Source organism: Leptonychotes weddellii, chromosome 6 (assembly GCF_054177405.1).
Source record: "Leptonychotes weddellii isolate Sample4059 chromosome 6, ASM5417740v2, whole genome shotgun sequence".
Taxonomy (NCBI): domain Eukaryota; kingdom Metazoa; phylum Chordata; class Mammalia; order Carnivora; family Phocidae; genus Leptonychotes; species Leptonychotes weddellii.
The window spans coordinates 91381553-91404566 of record NC_138374.1 but is presented as its reverse complement, the minus strand read 5'-3'; positions in this window follow the sequence as shown (position 1 = coordinate 91404566).

The following is a 23014-nucleotide window of genomic DNA, read 5'->3' as shown; positions in this document are numbered from 1 at the left end:
CAATGTATTCTTTGTCCAACTGAAAGATTAATTACTCTTTAAAAACTCATGAATTTTTTTTTTGTAGAAGACATGCATTCTAGAAATGTGAGAATGTAGTTTACTTTCTATTGAATGCTAGATTTTCATTCTTTAGAGGCACTGTATTTTAAAACATAAAAATTACTCTATGATTGAGGTGGAATAAGATTAGACTCAACAGACTGTAATCATGAATTAAACACCACAATTTTGTATTTCAGGTTTTTAAATGAAATACAAATCACAGGGGGAGGAAATCAATACTAAATGCTTAAGTTCAGTTGATATGGGACCAAATCATACTCAAGCATCCAATGGTTAGATTATCGTAGGGGAAAACATCAAGAGCCCAAATGATAATTAATCTCACAACACTCAGAATCTAAGCCACACATTTGGCACTTGATTACATTTGGGTCAAATGCAATAACTGTGATGTTTCATAGTATTACGAAATTCCTGAAATGATTTAAAATGCTATTCCCACATAAAACATAAGGAAGTTTAGCCTTAAAATAAGTCCCTCCAAGGAACCAATCACAGTGCTAAAAATATGTATGTACACAAATATTTCTGAAATGAATGAAATTAATATACAAATATGCTTTCTTCCAGGCCAAGCTAACCCAGCACTAAGCCTCTGAATATGGCAATTAAAGACAGGTATGACTCATCACCTTTTCCTGTCAATTATTTCCCTGAAATCAGTCATTTTCTATTTCCAGGATGGCACCCTTGTTCAGGCTTTATCTCCTCAAATTAGACATATAATCACAGGTTCTTCACTGTTCTTAACTGCATTTTACATAGCTTACTGCCCACTTAATCTTCCTGACTCAAATCTTTGCTCATGGCATGCCCTCTCTCAAAATACCTCAGTGACTCTCCATTGCTTCATACAGTTAAAGTCCACACTGTTCAGTGTTTTCAATGAGGCCCTACAAGGCCTGTTCCCCACCTGTCTCTCCAATCTCACACTCACTGTCTCATAGGCACACTGCAAATTCTGCATGCATCTATACTTCCTGTTTTCACAGATGTCAAAATGCTATGCTTCCTACTTTCTACTCTTCCAAATCCCACTAACGCACTCAAATTTTCCCTGACTTAATCACTTGAAAGTGAAATAAAGCTACCATTTACTGGTGACCCACTGTGTTGAAATCTCTGATAGGCCCAGCACAGGACAAATACAAGTATGAATAAAGACCCAAGCTTGTCAGAAGGAATTTACAGTCAAGTAAGGAAGAGAAGACATATGTAACTGTAATGTAACACAGAATATCATAAATGTTATTAAAGATAGATAAGCAAAATTATAGTGGACTTCTATATTCAAGGAACAACAGATCACTTCTGACTGGGGATAAGTGACAAAGAAAATGGCATTGAAACTAATAGTTGAACCCTGGCTTCAATAGGCAGAGATGATAAGGGTTTCACAAGTAATGGAAATGGCTTGAGAAAAGACACTGGAAACCCATACCAATAAATGTTCATACTACTCATTTGGCAATTCATCATGTACTCTTTTGAGGAGCTGTTTAGATCATTTGTTTGTTTGTTTAGCTAATACTGCATATATTTACATCCTAGGGCCTAGTCCAATAGGACATATGAGATATAAACTTATAAAATGAGGGAAGTAATAGTACCTATCTTGCATCATTACACTGACAAGTGAGATAACATGTATGCGAAAGTGGCTGTTACTTAACAGACGCTTAAAAAACGACAGGTTTGCATTATTTTTGGTACATAGCTCTCTGTGATAAGCAGTTCTAAGACTGTCCCCAAGATCCTTGCCTCCTGGGGTGTACACCCTGCAAAATCCCTACCATTGAGTGTAGGTAGAATGTATAAATATGATGGCTGTGACTAGGTTGTGTCATAAGGCAAAGGGGAAGGGACTCTGCAGATATAAGATTCCCAATCACTTTGACTTTGAATTAATTAAAGTGAGACTATCAAGGTGGGCCTAACCTAATCAGGTAAATGCTTCAAAGAGGGCTTGGGCCTTCCCTTAGAGTAGATTCTCCTGTGGGCCTTGAAGAAGCAAGCCACCAGGAGTTCTACAGCTGCAAGAAAATTAATTCAGCCAACAATCACTTGAGCTCTGAAGAGAACCCCAAGCCTCAGATGAGACTGAAATCCTAACTGAAACTCTGGACTGCCGCCTCGTGAGGCCCTGAGCAAAGAACCCAGCTAAGCCACGCCCAGACTCTTGATCCATGGAAAATGTGAGATAATAAATGTGTATTGTTTTAAGATGCTAAATGTTTTGGTAACTTGTTATGGAGCAATAGAAAACTAATACACTCTTTCCCTTCACTTTCTCTTAAATACCTTCCCTTATCAAATATATTTTTAATCATTTTGTTGAAACAGATAATTTAAAATGCAAGAATAAAACAATATTATAAAGTCCTTTCCTCCCTCCCTCCTACCGTCTCCCCCTCCTTCTCTCTCTCTCTTTCATACACACGTGTGCGTATGCACACGCACACACAAATTTTATAAAGTATCTGACTGCTAAAGAAATAGTATCTAATGTGTCAAAACTGTTTTATTGGAACATATTTTGCTCATCTACAAGACCGATATAGTAATAGTGCAGACCTTTTAGGGATGATATGAGGATTAAATGAATTAATATTAGCAGGCAATTTAAATCCTTGCTACTGAAAGTGTGGTGTGGAATCTGGTAGGAGATTTTTTTAGAAATGCATATCAGGCCCCATCCCAGACCTAAGAAAAAAGACTTTACTTTAACAAGATCTCCAGGCAATGTATGTACACATTTAAAGTTTGAGCAGCACTTCTTTTGCTGGTGTTTGCCATACATAAGTGCTATATGATCAGCACATTTTCTTAAAAAACTAATTTCTTTTCTATATCCCCTATCTTCTTTTCATTTGAATATAAAAAATTTTCATCTGCAAACTGGTTTCTATAGTAAAAGCTCTTTGTGATTGCCTTTTCTCTAATCAAACTATGAATTAAGAAATTAGGAGAAAATAAGCCTCTGATTGAGTTTGAGACTATTTTGCTCTTTAGTTATAATGAGTTCGGAGTAGTGTTAGACAGCTAACAGTCACTTAAATCACAGGGAAATTTTTTTTTTAGATAGCATTTTAACCAATCCAAATATAAAAACTACAGATTATACTGAACATAAAAAGTACAACCAGGAGTGAAGCTTACCTAATATTACTGTGACTTTGGTCTTCTACAATTACTTGGGCATGTGTCTTAAAGGAGATCATATTGTATTTCCCATCTTTTGCCTTCACATAACTTACTATCCATGTTACAAGTAACTAAATACAAGTTTTAGGTCAACAAACAGAAAGCCAGTTTGAAATACATATGAAGCAAAACAAGGGCACCTCACATTTCAAAAGCAGGGGCAATTCATAATATGTAGGAGTGCCTAAAGGTGATAAGGTAATTTTCAAATAATCCCTATAATATTGCACTGATGGACTTAACTTTCTGCTAAGATTCCTTTGCATTCAAATTAATACCCTTTAACACACTTCATTTTTTGAACAGCATTTGAAAAATATGCAAAGATATCTTAATTCATTTTACTTTAGATCTTTCGCAGGAAATTAAGAGCAATATTAGTCCTTTTAAATCTGTATCCCTTTAAATGACAGGTTAAGGTAAGACAATTTAGAGTGACTTGAACTTCCTCTTTTGCTTTGACAGGCAAATTGTTGAAAATAATTAAATAAAAGAATACTCCAATTCCCCCCAGCAGGAAAACATTTCTACGCCACCTCCAGCTCTAACTTTTGATGTTTGCGTTGACAGAAATGTCAATTACAGAACTAATAATAAAGTATATTGAAAATGTATGAAATGCCTGATCTATTTAAAAAAAAGTATTACTTCCTACTCTGTGATTTTTGTAGCTTTTTAAATATAGTGATGGCTAACAGAATTTCAAAAGACGAGGTGACATCTCAAATAGTGAAAAATCATTAAGAACAGAAGCAAAAAAATTTTTAGAAAAACACAAATCTGATGACTTGTTCTTCAGACCATATACTAAGGATAGAAACTGAAAATTTTATGTATGTTTTTCATATTTTCAAATGCAATCCCAAAACGTTGCATCTGTTTTTCCAATCTTTCTCAGTATTGAATCATTCTGAGGCATTATAAAAGGAGAAACATTCATTTATTATAATAAATATATTTACTTTTAAATTATTTGTTCATTCATTTATTATTATCCCTATTTCCTGAGCAGGCAAGATCTCAATGAGAAGGTGGCAGCTGAAGAAAAATGAGAATGAGGGAAGGGAGGGAACCATGCACCAACCTAAGAACAAGGGTCCCAGCCAGCACTCCAGTCTATGGCAAGCATACACCTGGAGTGTCTGAAGAATAGCAAAAGGACAAGTGTGGCATTTGTGAGGGAGGGAGTAGCAGGGAATGAGGTCAGAAAGGTAAAAATCAGAGAGCAAGACTGCACTGAGCCTTGTAAATCTTGGTAAAAAGAACGTTTGGCTGAGTGAAAATGAGAAGCCAATAGAGGATTTTAAGGGGAGAAGTAAAGTAATCTGACAAATTTCAAAAGGATGGGTATGGCCGGTGTGTGGAACACGGACTAGGGTGGTAGGGCCGAGGGTGAAAGGAGGAAAACCAGTTAGGAGCGATGGCAATAATCCAGTACAAGAAATGATCAAGTCAGAGAGAGGTCAGATTCTGGATTCTGAGATTTGGAGCCTGGGAGTTGCCACTTGCTGACAGGGGAAGACTAAAAGCTTAATCCTGCAAGAACCAGTCTTCAGCTATTTACTCCACTTGGAACACAGCTGCTCTCCATTGAATAGAAAAGAAAAGCAAAACCATTTTGGAGACAGAACTCTGGAAACACGACTTAGTCATACACATGCAAGGCCTGAGGTCCAGCATGGATATGTGACTAGTTAGGGCTCTCTCTGGTCTCTCCTGAGTGTGTGCATAGCCTTACACACATACAGCGTCTAATAGACCACCAGTGATATGTACAATCTTATGAAGGCCTACCTACTCCTTAAATCTTGTTCAAATTCTGGCCAATCTGTGGCTTTCCCCAACCAGAATTATGACCTCATGCTATTTACAACACTGGCCTTCCCATCTCTTTGCCACAAAAATCACTACTGTTTCCAACAACATTCCAAAAATACAGGGTTTCTATGTTTGTTCCAAATCAAGTAAACCCCTTCCAGCAGCTAAAGCAAAGCTACTGGTTTTCCTTCTTTCTTTTATTGAAGTATAGTTGACACACAATACCACATTAGTTTCAGGTGTACAAGACAGTGATTCGACAACTTTATATGCTATGCGGCGCTCACCGCAAGTGCAGCTACCGTCTGTCACCGTACAATGCTATCACTAGACCACTGACTATATTCCCTATGCTTAACTTTCAGCTCCGTGACTTATATATTCCACAGCTAGAAGCCTATATCTCCCACTTCCCCTCACCCATTTTGCCCATCTCCCCCACTCCCTCCCCTCTGGCAACCACCAATTCGTTCACTGTGTTTATGGACCTGTTTTTGCAAAGCTCCTAGTTTTCACAGCTTGCCCCACCCTTGTAAAACTACCATGACAATAAGCCAGTGGTGGGAATGAGCAGAATGGGAGCAGCCTCAGGGACTAAAATACAGACCGCTCTTATCTGAGTTCAGTAGTTTTTCTTGAATAGATGCCTCCCAATTTTTTATATAATTTGTCACTTCCCCAAGTCCTGAACTGGCTGGTTTTTGACAATTTTATTGACTTTTATCATTGCTTTTTGTAAGTGGATTCACCAAGCTCCTTTACTCAGCCATTCTGCATTGAATACTTTTTAAATGTAATTTGCCTGAGCAACCTACTAAAAAAAAATGTCATAGAAAATATTTTGAAACATCTCTAAGTATAGAAACTGCCAGTACACTAAAATTACTATTTTCTTTTGACTGTTAACATGCCTTTGTTGAAGAACTTACTCAGGTGGACTTAAGTGGAAAAAGCCTCTAAGCAGAGTAAACAGCATTTGCAAAGACACAGAAGCGCGTCAGGAAACTGTACTGTTACAAATTCAGTAGCTAATCCCTCTATTTTAGCTCTTCCTTTCCAACTACAGATGAGCTCGAATTTCTTACCCCTTTCTTGGCCTAATATAACCCAATGTTTTAATCCAATCTCTTTCCTCTTCTCACCAACTTTCTTGAAAGGTTAAGAACACTGTTCCCCCCTCCTCAATCCACTACAATGAGGTTGTATTTCCCAACTTCGGTAAAATCACCAACACAGAGGTTCAGGACTTCTAAAATTTACCAAATCCAATCAACAGTTTTTGGTCCTTTCATACTGAACTTCCCTGTTCCATGTGGCAATGCTACATATCACCCCCACCTTGCAAATCTCTACTCCTTAGTCTGTTACTACACTGTCTTAGTTCTCACAATGTTCTGGTCATTTTTCTGCAAATCCTTTAGCTGGGCTTTCTCGTCCTGCATCTACCCCTCAAATGTCAGTGATCACTTAAATTCTACTTTTAACCTGCATCTCCCACATTTTCCCCCAAGGAAATTTTAGCCACTCTCATTACCTCATGGTAATGTCTCTCAAACCTTTAACTCCAACTATTAAACTTCTTTCACAATTAAAGACTATTTCTAATAACTGAAAAATAATCCCACTTTAATGTTCAGTAAGTTCAAACTCATCAATGTCTGAAACAGAATAAATCTTACCCTCACCGTGAAATCTACTCTTCTTCCTCTTGTCTCATTTGTTGGACCAAAATCATCCAGCCACCTACACTAGAAACGTAGATGTGACCTTTAATTCTTTTTCTTCCCTTCGCTTCTCCTGCCCATGACATACAATTAATTTATAAACCTCTTGATTTTACCTCCAGAATATTCTCAAATGTATCTCTTCTGCCTCTGTTCCTTACATTTTGAAGTAGCCAATTGGACACAACTGTGTGAAAAGAAGTCTATCAAAATGACTACATCTGAGGCGCCTGGGTGGCTCAGTTGGTTAAGCGTCTGCCTTCCGCTCGGGTCATGATCCCAGGGTTCTGGGATCGGGCTCCCTGCTCGGTGAGGAGCCTGCTTCTCCCTCTCCCTCTGCCTGCTGCTCTGCCTACTTGTGCTCTCTCTCTGTCAATTAAATAAATAAAATCCTTAAAAAAAAAAATAAAATAAAATGACTACATCAAACATTAAGTTTGATCTCATTATTTTTTATGGCTAATATTCCACTGTATATACATACTACCTCTTTGTTATCCATTCATCTATCAGTGGATACTTGGGCTCCTTCCATACCTCAGGTTTTGTAAATAATGCTGCAATAAACATAGGAGTGCATTTATCTATTCAAATTAGTGCTTTTGTTTTCTTTAGGCAAATACCTAATAATGGAATTACTGTATCATATGGTAATTCTATTTTTAATTTTTTGAGTAACCTCTACACTGTTTCCCACAGTGGCTGCACCAGTTTGCATTCCCACCAACAGCGCACAAGGGTTCCCTTTTCTCCACATCCTTGCCAACACCTGTTACTTCTTGTGTTTTTTGATTCTAGCCATTCTGACAGGTGTAAGGTGGTACCTCACTGGTGTTTGGATTTGCATTTCCCTGAGAACTTGCAACAACTTGATGGACCTAGAGGGTATAAATGCTAAGTGAAATAAGTCAAACAGAGAAAGATAAATACCATATGATTTCATTTACATGTGGAATCTAAAAAACAAAACAAATGAACAAAGAAAAAAAGAGACAAAGGGAAAAAAAGACTCTTAAATAGAGAGAACAGGGGTGCCTGGGTGGCTGAGTCAGTTAAGCTTCTGACTTCAGCTCAGGTCCTGGGATTGAACCCCCCCTCAGGCTCTGCCCTCAGGGGGGAGTCGGCTTCTCCCTTTCCCTCTGTCCCTGCCCCCACTCCTGCTCTCCTTCTCTTCTCTCTCTCTCAAATAAATAAATAAGATCTTTAAAAAGAGAGGGAGAGAGAGAGAGAGAAAGAACTGGTGGTTGCCAGAGGGGAGGAAGGTGGGAAGATGGGTAAAAGAGAGAAAAGGGATTAAGAGGTACAAACTTCCAGTTACAAAATAAGTAAGTCATGAAGATGAAAAGTACGGCATAGGGAATATAGTTAATAAGATGGTTATAACGGTGTTTGGTGACAGATGGTGACTACACTTACCATAGTGTACAATGGAAATGTATAGAATTGTTGAATCATTACATTGTACACCCAACACTAATATAACATTGTATGTTAATTATACTTCAATAAAAGTAAAAATGAAGCTTGTGCCTAATTCAGTAAGATTAAAAAAATGATGGACTGGGCGCCTGGGTGGCTCAGTTGGTTAAGCGACTGCCTTCGGCTCAGGTCATGATCCTGGAGTCTCGGGATCGAGTCCCGCATCGGGCTCCCTGTTTGGCAGGGAGTCTGCTTCTCCCTCTGACCCTCCTCCCTCTCATGCTCTCTGTCTCTCATTCTCTCTCTCTCAAATAAATAAATAAAATCTTAAAAAAAAATGATGGACTTTCCAATGCTCACCTATATGATCTTAAGATCCTGGCAGTGAATATTTCTGAATATTTTGCTAATTAGTAACAAGCTAAACCTGGGATCATTTGGTTTGCCATTTACTTCTCAATGTATCCATTTTCTAGTAATGTTGCTTTCCATAAGCAAGTAGCTCTTCCCTTCAAGGGCATCTGCACAACTTTCAAATCTCTTCACCCCTGAAGTAATCACCACTAAACCAAAACATACCTTTCTAAGCCTTGAATAACATCAAGTAATATGTCAGACAAAATGCATGGAAAATAAATTAAAAGTGTGCTTGAGTGTCTGAAAGACTTCTGTTGAAGAGAATATTTTGGCTTCCAATAGGTTTTTCTACAACCTGTCCTTTAAAGAAGGATGTTAGCTTCTGGCCGACATAATTGAAATATTCTATATCTAAAGGTATTTTTTAATGCACTAGTTGATCTGTATGCTGAAATCACTCTCCAAAAGTGCTTTCACAGAAAACAACGCTGTTTGAAAGATAAGAGTCTCATGTTATATTTTAATATTAGGTTACATTATAGTCTTCCATCCAAGGTGTATGATATTAGATCTAGAATATGATCTGAAATATGTAAGATCTAAAATATCTTGTCTGTAATATTAAAAATACTACCTTTTAAGCAATTGAGAGTGGAGTTACATCAATTCAGTGGTTTAAAAAAGAATACCTTGATTTTGTACGTCATGAAAATTCACTGGCTTTAGAGTGAGATTAACATAGGTTTGGATTCTACATATTATTTTTTTAAAAGATTTATTTATTTGTCAGAGAGAGAGAGAGCGCACGCACAAGCAGGGGAAGCAGCAAGCAGAGGGAGAAGCAGGCTCCCTGCTGAGCAAGGAGCCCAATGCAGGACTCGATCCCAGAACCCTGGCATCATGATCTGAGCCGAAGGCAGAGGTTTAACCAACTGATCCACCCAGGCGTCCCAGATTCTGTATATTATTATTAGCCCTTTGACCCCAAATGATAACCTAAAAATTTTTAGTCTATTTCTTCATATGTTATATAAAATGATAATACTTATTTCTTGGGGCTAATGTGAGTAACATATGAAACTAGATCTATTAAGTATTTAATACATTATTGCCACAAAGCAGATACTTAATCCATGTTAGTTAACCTTCTTTTAAGTTAGTGGACAGAAGCAAGGAATTTTTATTTACTAAATTATACAATGTATTCCTATTGAGTAGCACCTGTCATTCTATTATTTTTGTTCTCTCCCAATTCTAGTGCCATGTATTTTTCATTTCTAAAGAGAATGGCATTTTTGTAAGACATTACCTGAAATCTTGTGTACAAATTACTTTCTGGTAGAAACTTGTCACACCTGTTTTTTCTTCCTGTGCACGTAGCTCAATTACATTCCCAAACCAGTGCTGTGGTTCTTGTTTACCAGAAAAGAATGTGCTTCTAGGTCTGGCCTAAAATTCTCCTGCACGTGATCTCTGGTCTTTTCCTCTTTGTGTTGGCTGGGAAGGAGATGACCACAACAGTGTTCCTGGGAGTCTAGTATAGAATATAGTGGAGTCACACAATGGAAGTAAGGGCTGAACTCTGTGATCAAGAGAACACTGTGGAAGTGATGTTGCATGACTCCAAAGCAATGACATAAAAGGCATTGCAGTTTCTACCTTGTCTCCTGGATTGCTATCTGGAGGAAGTCAGCCATTAAGCTGTAACGACACCCAAGCAGCCCCTGTGGGGAGGCCTATGTGAGAGGAAGTAAAGTTGCTTGCCAACGACCAGCATCACTTTGGTAATTATGTGAATGGGCCCCTTTCAGCCCCACCCAGTGAAATCTTCAGATGATTACATCCCCAGACAACACCTGACTCTTCATAAGAAACTCTTAGCCAGAACTGCCCACACAAACCATTCCCTAATTCCTGACCTTCAGAAGCCATAAGATAATTTAAGGGCTTAAAGTAAAGATCTGCCACTTAGTTCTAGTTTCTATAAAAAGAGTACTAAGCACAGAGCCAAACAAAGTGTGACTCTGGTGAGGTTGATTAGAATCTCTCAGCAGCATTCATGTAGTAAACAGAGCACATACCATGCTATTTCAAAAAAGTGAGTGGTAAAATGATAAAGCAACAACAAAAAACAAGTCAGAACTAAATAATGTCAAATGAATAGTGGGACATGACCTATCACTAAAATTCTAAAAACACTTGAGAAAAGTTGAAACTTCTCATTAAACACTTCAAAAATATTTGAAATAAAACAGAAAGCAAAACAGCAAATTTAAACAGATGCGTAAGTGGCACTGGGGACTATGCAACCAAGGAACCAATGGACCAAAATCTCTCCTGCATCTAACAGAATCTAGCCTAATAGTAGCAGAGACTAGGAATAATCATCATTCTCCTCCCGCACCTCTCACGCACACACACACACACACCATTGAGGGTTATAAGTAAAGCAGCTATATAAAGAGAGAGAACCGAGTAAGTGTCACTTCTTACCCTCTTCTGCTTCATCCTCCTGTGGTGACAGTGGACCCCCTCCACTAGTGGGAGTGACTGGTTCCTCCTTCTCAGACTGTCGCTGTAGACTTACTACCTCATATATTGCATCTCCAGCATTGGTGTGCCCTTTTCCCTCAGACTGAGAAAGACATAAACATGTGATTCAATATTAGAAATGTAAAGGAAACGCTAAAAGATAGTATTTCAAGGTTCATTAAAAAGAACTGAAATTAAGAGTAGCATGTCATGTTTGATCTCCTGCATGTCTTAAGAAAACTTTTAAAGTGTGTTGTTCTCCACTTGATATCCTAAATGATTTATTCTTCTAGTATTATTATCTAGTATTATCTACTAAACATTGTGGGAGAAATTTCCTTTTTATCAAAAAAACCTGAAACACCAGATTCTAGGGCAGATATATAAGTAATGCTAGATTTCTAGGACTGACTACACCTTGCACTGAGATACATCGTCAAGTATTTCATGGGAGCAGATCGTTCTTTATAAATGGTTTACATTCTACGGCCCTTTTCTAAGGAGGAAAAAATAAGCCAATTGCCAATTAAACTAGCATAGCCTACAAAGCCCTAGAGAACCTGGCCCCTGCCTCTCTTTCCAGTCTCAGTTCACACCTACAGTTTGTTACTACATTCCAACCACTCTGGCCTTGTTTCAGTTCCAGGAACTTTAAATTCTTTTCCAACTCAAGACCCTGGGACATCCTTTTCTCTCTGCCAATACAGCCTTTCTAACTCCCGTCAGTCTTAGATCTTTATTTTTAATGTCACTCCTACAAACTAAGTTAATTTCCTCATGTTTTTGATACTTTTCATTCCCTGTCCTCCCCCTTCATGGCATTACCACAATGTAATTACATATTTATTATTATATTTATTTGTTTAATGGCAGTCTTGCCACCAGACAGAAGCATCATGACGGCAAGGACTATGTTGATTCTTCCGTCAGAAATAATATAGCACCTGACACAGAGTAGGCCCTCAACAAATATCAGCAGAACAAATGGCTAGACTAATACTACAACATATGAACTTTGTAATCAACTAACCTGGATCTGAATTCAAATTTTACTACTAATAAGTGTGCAGTCTTGGACAAATTACTTAATTTTGCTGAGTCACAGTATCTGTACCAACTAATTCATGGTTGATTCATTCAAAGTATCTTAAATACTCTGGACATTTATCAAAGTACCTGAAACAAATTTTTAATAATAATAACAACACTTACTGTTGTTATTATTATCATTATTTCAAAGTTTATAGCACGCTAGGCTCTAAAAAACACAAAATAAGAATAATATAGGGCATATGTGGAGATAAAATTATCTCTAATATCTACCAGTACTATAATCCATTTAAATTATAAAAATATAACTACTAATTATTCACTGCTTTCAAGAATTAATTCTGAACCCCAAACTGAATTTTAGGTGCATCTTCAAATCAATTAGCAAATTATAAAAGTTAAAAATTATCCATTAAAAAAAGAAGACGGCCATGAAAAGTTACTAGGTTTAAACCAACCAAATTTTTATTGCATTTCTACTCTACTCAAGAAACAGAGACTTCAGTCCCTAGAGCAACCACTAAAATTATCATATAAGGCAATATAGTAAAAATGAAATACTAACTAAATGTTCAAATAATTCAAAAGTTGTCAGGAAAGGAGAAACAAAGAAACAAAAACAGAAAACAAATAATAAAATGACAGATCTAAATTCAAACATATAGTTATATTAAACATAAATGACCTAAACATACCAATTAAAAGACAAAAATTGTCAGATTATATTAAAAACAAGACACCATTGCATTCTCTAAAAAAGAAAAACTTTAAATATAATAAAATAGGTAAGTTAAAGTAAAATGGGGGAAGAAGCTATACCATGAAAACACTAATCAAAAGAAAACTGAAGAGACTCTATCAATATAAGACAAAGTAGACCACCACGCAAGAAAAAAATCACTAGGAATAAAGAAGGTCGTTGAACAATGTTAAAAGAATCAATTCAACAAGAACACAAAAGCATCTTGTAAGTAAAGTCACCTAACAGCTAAACAATATAAAGACTTGATGGAAATGAAAGGAGATGGACAAACCCACATTTATAACTGGAGATTTCACATTCCTCTCACAATAATCACAAAAAAGTATACAAAAATACTTCAAGGTTATAGAAGAATTGAACATCAACAACAGGATCTAGTATTTATAGATCACTGCACAACCCAAAGGCAGACTACATATCCTTTTCAAATGCACATGGAACTTTCTCCAAGACAAACCATTTCCTGGGTTATAACACAACCTTTAAGAAAGTTTTAAAAACTGAATTGTAAAAAATATGTTTAGTTAGCACAATACAATTAGAATCAACAAGAGAAATATATCTGAAAAATCTCCAAATACTTAAAAATAAAGCAACACACTTTCAAATAATCCATGGATCAAAGTGAAAGAGAAATGTTCAAATTACAAAATATTCTGAACTCAGCAAAAATGAAAATAAAACAAATAAAAATTAGTAATACATCTAAACAGTAGAGATTTAGAGCTCTAAGTGCTTATATTACAAAAGAAACACCCCAAAATCAGTAATCTAACTTTCTACTTTAAAAAACAAGGAAAAGAGATGCAAAATAACACAAAGCAAGCAGAAAGAAGGAAATAAACAGAACAAATCAATAAAATCCAACGGTAGTTCTTTTTTTTTTTAAAGACTTTATTTATTTGAGAGTGAGAGAGAGCGAGAGCGCACAAGTGTGGGGGAAGGGCAGAAGAAGAGGGAGAAGCAGACTCCCTGCTGAGCAGGGAGCCTGTAGTGGGGCTCCATCCCAGCACCCTGGGATCATGATCTCAGCCAAAGGCAGACGCTCAACCAAATGAGCCACCCAGGCGCCCCCCAAAAGGTAGTTCTTAGCAAAGATCAATAAAATGATAAACCTCTAGCTAAACTGACCAAGCAAAAAAGAAGGTACAAATTACTGATAAACAGGAAAAAAGTGTATATCGCTTGTACAGACCCATGATAGCAAAAGGAATAATGCAAATAGCCCTACACATATTAATTGGACAGCTTAGATAAAATGGACCAATGCTCTGAAAGCTAAAGAATACCCACACTTCCCCAAGAAGAAATATATGACCTGTATTAAAGAAATTGAATCTGTAATTTAAAACCTTTCTGAAATGAAAACTTCAGGCCCATACTGTTTCAATGACAAATTCTACTAAATATTTAAAGAAATAACAACACCAATACTATAAAAATAAAAATAGGAGCGCCTAGGTGGCACAGTTGGTTGAGTATCCAACTCTTGATTTTGGCTCAGATCATGACCTCAAGGTCATGAGATCGAGCCCTGTATCGGACTCCGCACTCAGCAAGAGTCTGCTTGAGATTCTAGCTCTCCTTTTCCTCTGCCCCTTCCCCTCTCAAATAAATCAAGAAAATATAAAAAAGGGATTCTCAATTCATTATATAAGGCCATTTCTCTAATATCAAAACTAAGGAAGGTATTACAAGCAAAAAAAAAAATCGCAGACCAATATCCCTCATAAAAAATAGGCAAAAATCCTCAATCAAATATTAGCAAATAAAATCCAGCAACAAAGCTTATATATATATAGATATATATCAAAACCAGTGATGTTTATCTGGGAAATGCAACAATAGTTCAATACTGAAAAAAATCAATATAATTCAACATATTCACAGACTAAAGAAGAAAGACCACGTGATCAGTGGATACAGAAAGGTATTTGAGAAAATTCAGCGTTCATTCATTCATGTCAAAGACTTTCAGTAAACTAGGAATACAAAGGAGTTTTCTTAACCTGATAAACAGTATCTATGATAAACCTACAATTAACATCACACTTAACGGTAAAAGACTAAATGCTTTCCTCCTAAGACTGAGAACACAACAAAGACATAGACTCTCACCGCTCCCACTCAATATCATACAGAAGTCCTAGCTAGTGAAATAAAGCAAGAAAAAGAAAGAAAAGGCACACAGATTGGAAAGGAAGAAGTAAAACAGTTCTTATTTACAAACAATGTAAACCCTTGTCAGGAGTCAATAAACTTTTTCTATAAAAAGCTAGATAGGAAATATTTTAAGCTTTGCAAGCCATATGGTCTCAATCACAACTACTCAACTTTGTTGTTGTGGATAAGTGTTACAACACTGGTAAAATATTTCATCTGCACTTAGTTTACTATGGAAGCATAATTTTCTCTACTACGATAATCTCATGTAGACCTAAACATTATATCCACCAAATGAGTTTCAAAATGAGATTTTTTTAATAAAAAATACTTATTTCTAGTATTCACTTATTTTTAGAGAACTAAAAATCTGTGTGTAAAATAAATTGTTTAGTTCATGTTAGAATTAATTAGAGCACTTTGAAACATGTAAATACATGGTAGGTGCTCAATAAATGTGGTTGACTAAACCACGTTACAAAGATTCTTCACACTCATTCAAATAAACTCTAATTGTTTAAAATTGTGTACTATCATCAAATACAAAGAACGATAATGCTCATATCTCTATTCAGAATCTTTAGAATGGGGTCCGGGAATCTGGGTTTTTTAAAGAGCCAAAAATGATTCTGATGAAAAGCTAAATTGTGAACCACTGCCTCTAAGAACTCTTGTTTTTAATAAAAATGTCTATGTTCAAAAAATCACAAATCATATAACAATCAGATAGTCTCACTAAACTGCAAATATATATAATAACATGGAAAAAATACATTTGCAAGTAGCTTCTGTTTGACTTTACACAAGTGAAGGTAAAGAAAGCCAATCCTATACAAAACTGTTGAGTTAGGAAAACATTTGCCTTCCACAACTTTTTATTTTCCCACAACCATGTAAGTACCCCCCCAGCCTTGTTAATTTTCATCTTTCTGCAATTAGAACAGTTATTCCTATTCAGTTACTTACTCTTACTTTTTCCCAGTTTTATTGAGCTATAATTGAAATACAACACTGTATAAGTTTAAGGTGTACAACATAATGATTTGATACATTACATATATTGTGAAATAATTTCTACAATAAGTTTAGTTACTATCCATCACCTCACATAGTTACTCTTGGTTATACTAACTGATTATAGTTTGATTTAAATAGGTTTAAATCAACATGAATCTTCAAAAGGTAATTTTCCTTTTGTGCTTTTAGACTGTTTAAAAAAAAAAAAAATCACAGGCCCAAAATGGCGTCACTTAGACCAAGTTTCCAAACCAGTACTTACTACATAATCTAACTGCAGTTTCAACAATCCCCAGAAATGTAGCCTTAACTGGTTAGTCAGAAACTTTTCAATCCATACCAGTGAGTCTGCCACCTGGGTCCTCTCTACCCCACAAAGAAGGATAGGGTAATCTGCATGATAAGACACCTCCTTTCCCCCTAGACAGTGGCCTGGCCTGGAACAACCCTTTTCTCTTACTAATAACTTTCTTGCCCCCACCATCCTATAAAAATCTTCCATTTTCTATAACTCTTTGAAGCATTCTACTAGATGGGGTGCTGCCCAATTCATGAACTGTTTAACAAAGCAAGTTAGATCTTCAAATCTGCTTGGTTGAATTTTGTTATTTAACAGACTTGGTGGCAGTGGCAGGATCTGAAGCAAACTTCGGACAGCATTCAGGGAAAATGAGAAACGATGCAAACCCTTTGAGTTCATTGCCTTTCTCGTCATTTCAGAGGGCTGTGGGTAAGCCACTCTCAGTGTGAGAGCTGCCTTTTTGTTTGCACTCAAGCTCCTGATCTGAGTAGCTGTCCTTTACAGGCAGGTCAGCTTGAGCTGGCAGACGGTTATGCACAGAGTCCAAGTGAGCTGGCATATCTGCCCAGAGCCCACCCCAAACTGAACTGGCAATTCTGCTTAGAGCCCAGTCAAGATGGCAATTTTGCCCAGAGCCCAACTGAGCTGGCGGAAGGGTCTGCCCAGAATCATGCCCCCAATCCTTTGGACCACGGGTCCCTGGGTAGAAACCCTCAGCAAGGTTCTACAAGAATTGTCAATGGCGTGCACAGGGCCTTCTTGTGGCCAAGACGCAGTACTGCTAATATATTAAGGCACGTGTTTGTTCGTCTTGTTTTGTGTAAATAAAGGCTATTGCTAGTGGGGATCTTAGAGGCAAAAAGCCACAAAAACTGGTGGGTACAGGTCAAGCATTTAATGATTGTTAGAGCACATACCACCACTTCAAGAAGACTCCTGTGGTAGGATCAGCTGGTCACAGTAGGGTTAGATTAACACTAGGTCACCTGACAACCTCAAGAAAACTGTGCAGCAAAGTATACAGTAAAACACACAATCCCAACCCTGCAGCATACAACTTTTAGGTATTAGTTTGGCTCTGAGAAACCCAAAGACTTAGCTAATGGGACCCTCACATTCTAAAGAGTCAAGCACACCTGCTTATTTTATGTCTAAGAACTACAGTCCTAGAAGTTGCAGATATCTAGCAAGATGAAAACATTTTTATTAAAAATAACCTAGAATTTACAGTGGCCATTACGGGGAATGTTCCAATTAGACAAGATTGATTATTTAAAAAGTATAATTGAAAGTAAGGGTTCCCAAATTAAACAGAATGGGAGGCCTATTTTAGTTGATATGAAGAAGCTTCCAAAAGGCTTCAAGATTCCAAATTAGTCTCATTGAAAGATTCATTACAAAAGGCTAATAAATTTAAAACACAAGCAGTATCTAAGACAAGACTGTAAGACTGACATTATTCCTACTGCTCCCCTCTAGCCTTTTTAACCTGAAGCTGTCTACTAATTCCTGTCTGAACTACCTTTACACTCTAAAGAGACTGTTACCTCTTAACATAAAACCACCTGAGGTTATAGGTGATCCTCTTCAGATATCTTCCACTTCTTGGTCAAAGATGGAGCTTCACAATAAAAACAAATTCTTAAAGTAGGATCCCCAAAAGCTTTTTTTTTTTAATAGATTACCTCCCAGGCCTAGTCAAAGGGGAAAATAAAAATTCAAATTATCCCATCCTTTTCAAAGCCAGAACCATTGGTTATTAATAATTTCACTCTTAGGAATAAGTCTTCTTTCTTGCCATCCCAATAACACAGCTTGGACTTTTTGCCTGCCTGGGACATGCAGGTGGTTGTTTCTTTGGCTATCTTGTGGAGTGACTACCTCTTGTAAAAATAGTATCTTTTACACCCTATTTGAGGATTTCTCTTGGGTCCGTGAGGTTGTTTAATACTTCCAGAAATCTTTTCTGTTTGTCCCAGCCAAAACCTGAAAGATATTTTTAAAAGATTTAATAACTATAATCAGAAATTTGGACAAACTGGAAAGCTGATACCTAGGGCCTAGGAGAAATTTTTTTAGGCCTTCTTCCCTAAGCTAAATGTACCCAAAGGAAAAAAGGCATTCTCATGAATAGATGGGTTTATTAGTCCCATGATATCATTTAGGCAGCTACAAAATTCGGTGAGAAATTAGAAACAGCTGTGCTTTCTTTACAAAACTAGTCTTTACAGGACCAGAGATGTGGTTTCAAAAACAATTCAAAGACCACCAATCCTTTCCATTAATCCCAAAAATTTCCCTATTTATCTCGAAAGGCTTATAAATATTGTAAAAATTCTGACCTTAAGGAAATGAAAGTCCTTCTAGAAAATGGTTACATCCCCCCCCCCTTGCATTTAAAATGAAAAAGTTTAATGTTCTACCAGGTCTTCTCTGAGAACTCTTTATCTAGCCAATCTCTTTAAAATGCAAATTGCAGGGAGGTAATTCTTATCAAGTAAAAACAAGAAGGAAAGGCCATTTAAAACTTGATTTGCCAAGGACAAATACAAATCTTAAGTAGCTTCTCCACAAATATTAAAAGAAAGCTTTAGCCATCTATACCAATAACCTTAACCATCTACTAGAGAACCTCAGATCCAAATTTTATGACTAAAAGTTTATACTTAATGTCAGCGAGCCCTCTTGCTCAACCTCAGACTTAAACAGTTAAAACCAGAAACAGACAAGACTACTCAACAACTCATGCTCTAACCAAAACCCACTGTATTTATTTCTCATTACACTTTCAGATGGCACTGACAAAAAACATTTTGCAATGACTGGAACATTCCAACCATGAGAACAGAAAAGCCCTGATAGCAACCAAATGTCTAGAAGACCATATGCCACATGTCCGCTTGCCTGCCCAGGATGTTGAGCTGAACACATACAGCCTCCACCCATGATCACACACTCTCTGCCTGCTCTTTTGCCAGGTGCCCCCGCCGAACCTCTTCCTATGAAACTCTAGGTGTCCATCTTGCCAGTGGACAGGCTGGTTGTTAAGGCTTGAGCCTGCCACCTCCCCAGCTGCTAGAACCCGAAATAAATTTCTCCCTTTCTCTTCTCCAAACCTTTGTCTCTTGAGTTACTGGCTTCTCTTGTGACAAGTTTATTCAGGTTTGTTCAGCAATAGTGTTAGCAAACCCAGCCAGGTGCTATCCTACTGATTTATCCAGCCTCAATGGGATATCCTGGGACAGCTGGCTGAGGCAGCATGCCAGAGTTCATCAGTTGATGGGGTGGACAATGTAGTTGGCTAAGAGCTGACCCATTCCTTTCCTGAGTGAGTGGCTGTGACAGATCCTTTGGTAACACTTATTTCATGGTAGTGATTTTAAAATAGAAGCTAATAAGGTCTGCATCTATCTGCATGTTCACGTGTGTCTATGTATGTGTTCTATATGTGTTTCTACCTCTGGAAGGAATTAATTTGTAAAACAGCTCTGTTTAGCTGGTTTGAAGGCAAGCACTTATAAGAATTGGTCATTCAGAAACTAACCCAAATGCTTTCCAAGTTCACATAATCTGGAAAAATACTTGATATAAAAGCTAGTTTGAAAAAGGGGACAGAAAATTTGAAGAAATAATAGCTAAAAACTTCCCAAATCTGGGGAAGGCAGAAATCCAGATCCAGGAGGCACCAAAAGCCCCCCAAAAAAAGAAACCCAAGGAGATCACACCAACCTACATAGTAGTTAAAATGGCAAAAAGTAAAGAGAGAGAATTTTAGGGGCACCTGGGTGGTGCAGTCAGTTGAGCATTTGACTCTTAGTTTCGGCTCAGGTCATGATCTCGGGGTTGTGGGATCCGACCCTGTGTCAGGCTCTGTGCTCAGCATGCAGTCTCCTTGAGACCCTCTCTCCGTCTCCCTCTGCCCCTCCCCACCACTCACTCTCTAAATAAATAAATAAATAAATAAATAAATAATAAGTCTTTTAAAAGAGAGAGAGAATTTTAAATGCAGCAACTGAAGACACTTACATAAAGGGAAATCCCATAAGGCTTTCAGCAAATTTTTCAGCAGAAACTGCAGGCCAGAAGGGACTGGGCTGATATATCTAAAATGCTGACAGAAAAAAACCTGCACCAAGAATACTCTGTCCAGCTACACTATCATTCAGAATAGAAGGACAGAGTTTCCCAAACAAACAAAAGTTAAAGCAATTCACCACCACTAAACAATCACTACAAGAAATGTTAAAGGGTACTCTTTGAGTGGCCCTAAGTAGAAGAAAAATAGGATGCACAAAAGTAGCAAAATTAAGTATATCTATATAAATCAGTCAAAGGACTCACGAAATAAAAGAATGTAAAGTATGATACCATATACCTAAAACATGGGAGGGGAGGAGTAAAAAATGGGTTCAAATTTAAGTGACCATAAACTTAATATAGACTGCTATAGGCAGAAGATGTTATAAATAAACCTAATGGTAACCACAAATCAAAAACTGATAATAAATATGCAAAAAATAAAGAGGAAGGAATCCAAGTATATCACTAAAGGAAGGCAGCAAACCATGAAAGGAGAGAACAAGAGAAGAAAAAAAAAGAGAAGAACTACAAAAACAACCATAAAACAAGTAACAATATGACAGTAAGTACGTAATTATTTTGAATGTAAATGGACTAAACACTCCAATCAAAGGACACAAAGTGACAGAATAGATAAAAAGCATGACCTATCTATATGCTGCCTACAAGAGACTCATTTCAGACCTAAAGACACATGCAGACTGAAACTAAAGGGATGGGGGCGCCTGGGTGGCTCAGTTGGTTAAGCATCTGCCTTCGGCTTGGTCATGATCCCAACATCCTGGGATCAAGCCCCACAGCAGGCTCCCAGCAGGCTCCCTGCTTAGTGGGGTGGTCTGGTTCTCCCTCTGCCTCTGCCCCTCCACCTGCCTGTGCTCTCTCTCTCTGTCAAATAAGTAAATAAAATCTTAAAAAAAAGAAAAGAAAAGAAACTAAAGGGATGGAAAAGCAGTTATCATGCAAATGGCTATCAAAAGAAAGACAGGTTAGCAACACTTACATCAGACAAATGAGATTTTAAAACAAAGACTATAACAAGAGACAAAGAAGGGCACTACATAGTAATAAAGAGGACAATCCAACAAAAAGATATAACAATTGTAAATATTTATGCACCCAACATAGGAGCACCAAAATACATAAAGCAGCTAATAACAAACATAAAAGAAGTAATCGCCAGTAATACAATAATAGTAGGGGACTTTAACTCCCCACTTACATCAGAGCATAGATCATGCAAACAGAATATCAACAAGGAAACAGTGGCTGTCATATTGGACCAGATATACCTAAACAGATATATTCAGAACATTCCATCTTAAAACAACAAAATAAATATTCTTTTCAACTGCAAATGGAACTTTCTCCAGAACGGATCACATATTAGGCCACAAAATAAGCCTCAACAAATTAAAAAAATGGAAGTCAGGGGCACCTGCCTGACTCAGTCCGTGAAGCTGTCTACTCTTGATTTCAGCTTAGGTCATGATCTCAGGGTCATGGGATCAAACCCCAAGGCAGACTCTGTGCTCAGCACAGAATCTACTTGAGGTTCTCTCTCTCCCTCTCCCTTTGCCCCTCCCCCCACTCACGAATTTTCTCTTTCAAATAAATAAAATCTTAAAAAAAAAAGATCAAAGTCCTAGCATGCATTTTTTCCAATCATAATACTATACTATAAAACCAGAGATCAACCACATGAAAAAGTATGGAAAGAACACAAATACATGAAGGTTAAGTAACATGCTACTAAACAATAAATGGGTAAACTAAGAAATCAAAGAGGAAATGAAAAAATACATGGAGATGAATGAAAATGAAAACACACAATCCAAAATCTTTGGGAGGCAGCAAAAGCTGTTCTAAGAGGCCTAACTCAAGAAGCAAGAAAAATTTATGGAACCAGAAAAGACCCCAAATAGCCAGAGGAATGTTAAAAAAGAAAAGCAAAGCTGGCAGCATCACAATTCCAGACTTCCAGCTCTATTACAAAGCTGTCATCATCAAGACAGTATGGTACTGGCATAAAAACAGACACATAGATCAATGGAACAGAATAGAGAGCCCAGAAATGGACCCTCAACTCTATAGTCAACTAATCTTTGACAAAGCAGAAAAGAATGTCCAATGGGAAAAAGACAGTCTCTTCAACAAATGATGTTGGGAAAATTGGATAGCCACATGCAGAAGAATGAAACTGGACCATTTCCTTACACCATACACAAAAATAGACTCCAAATGGTTGAAAGACCTCAATGTGAGACAGGAGTCCATCAAAATCCTAAAAGAGAACACAGGCAGCAACCTCTTCGACCTCAGCCACAGCAACTTCTTCCTAGAAACATTGCCAAAGGCAAGGGAAGCAAGGGCAAAAATGAACTATTGGGACTTCATCAAGATAAAAAGCTTTGTACAGCAAAGGAAACAGTCAACAAAACCAAAAGACAACCGACAGAATGGGAGAAGATATTTGCAAATGACGTATCAGATAAAGGGCTAGTATCCAAAATCTATAAAGAA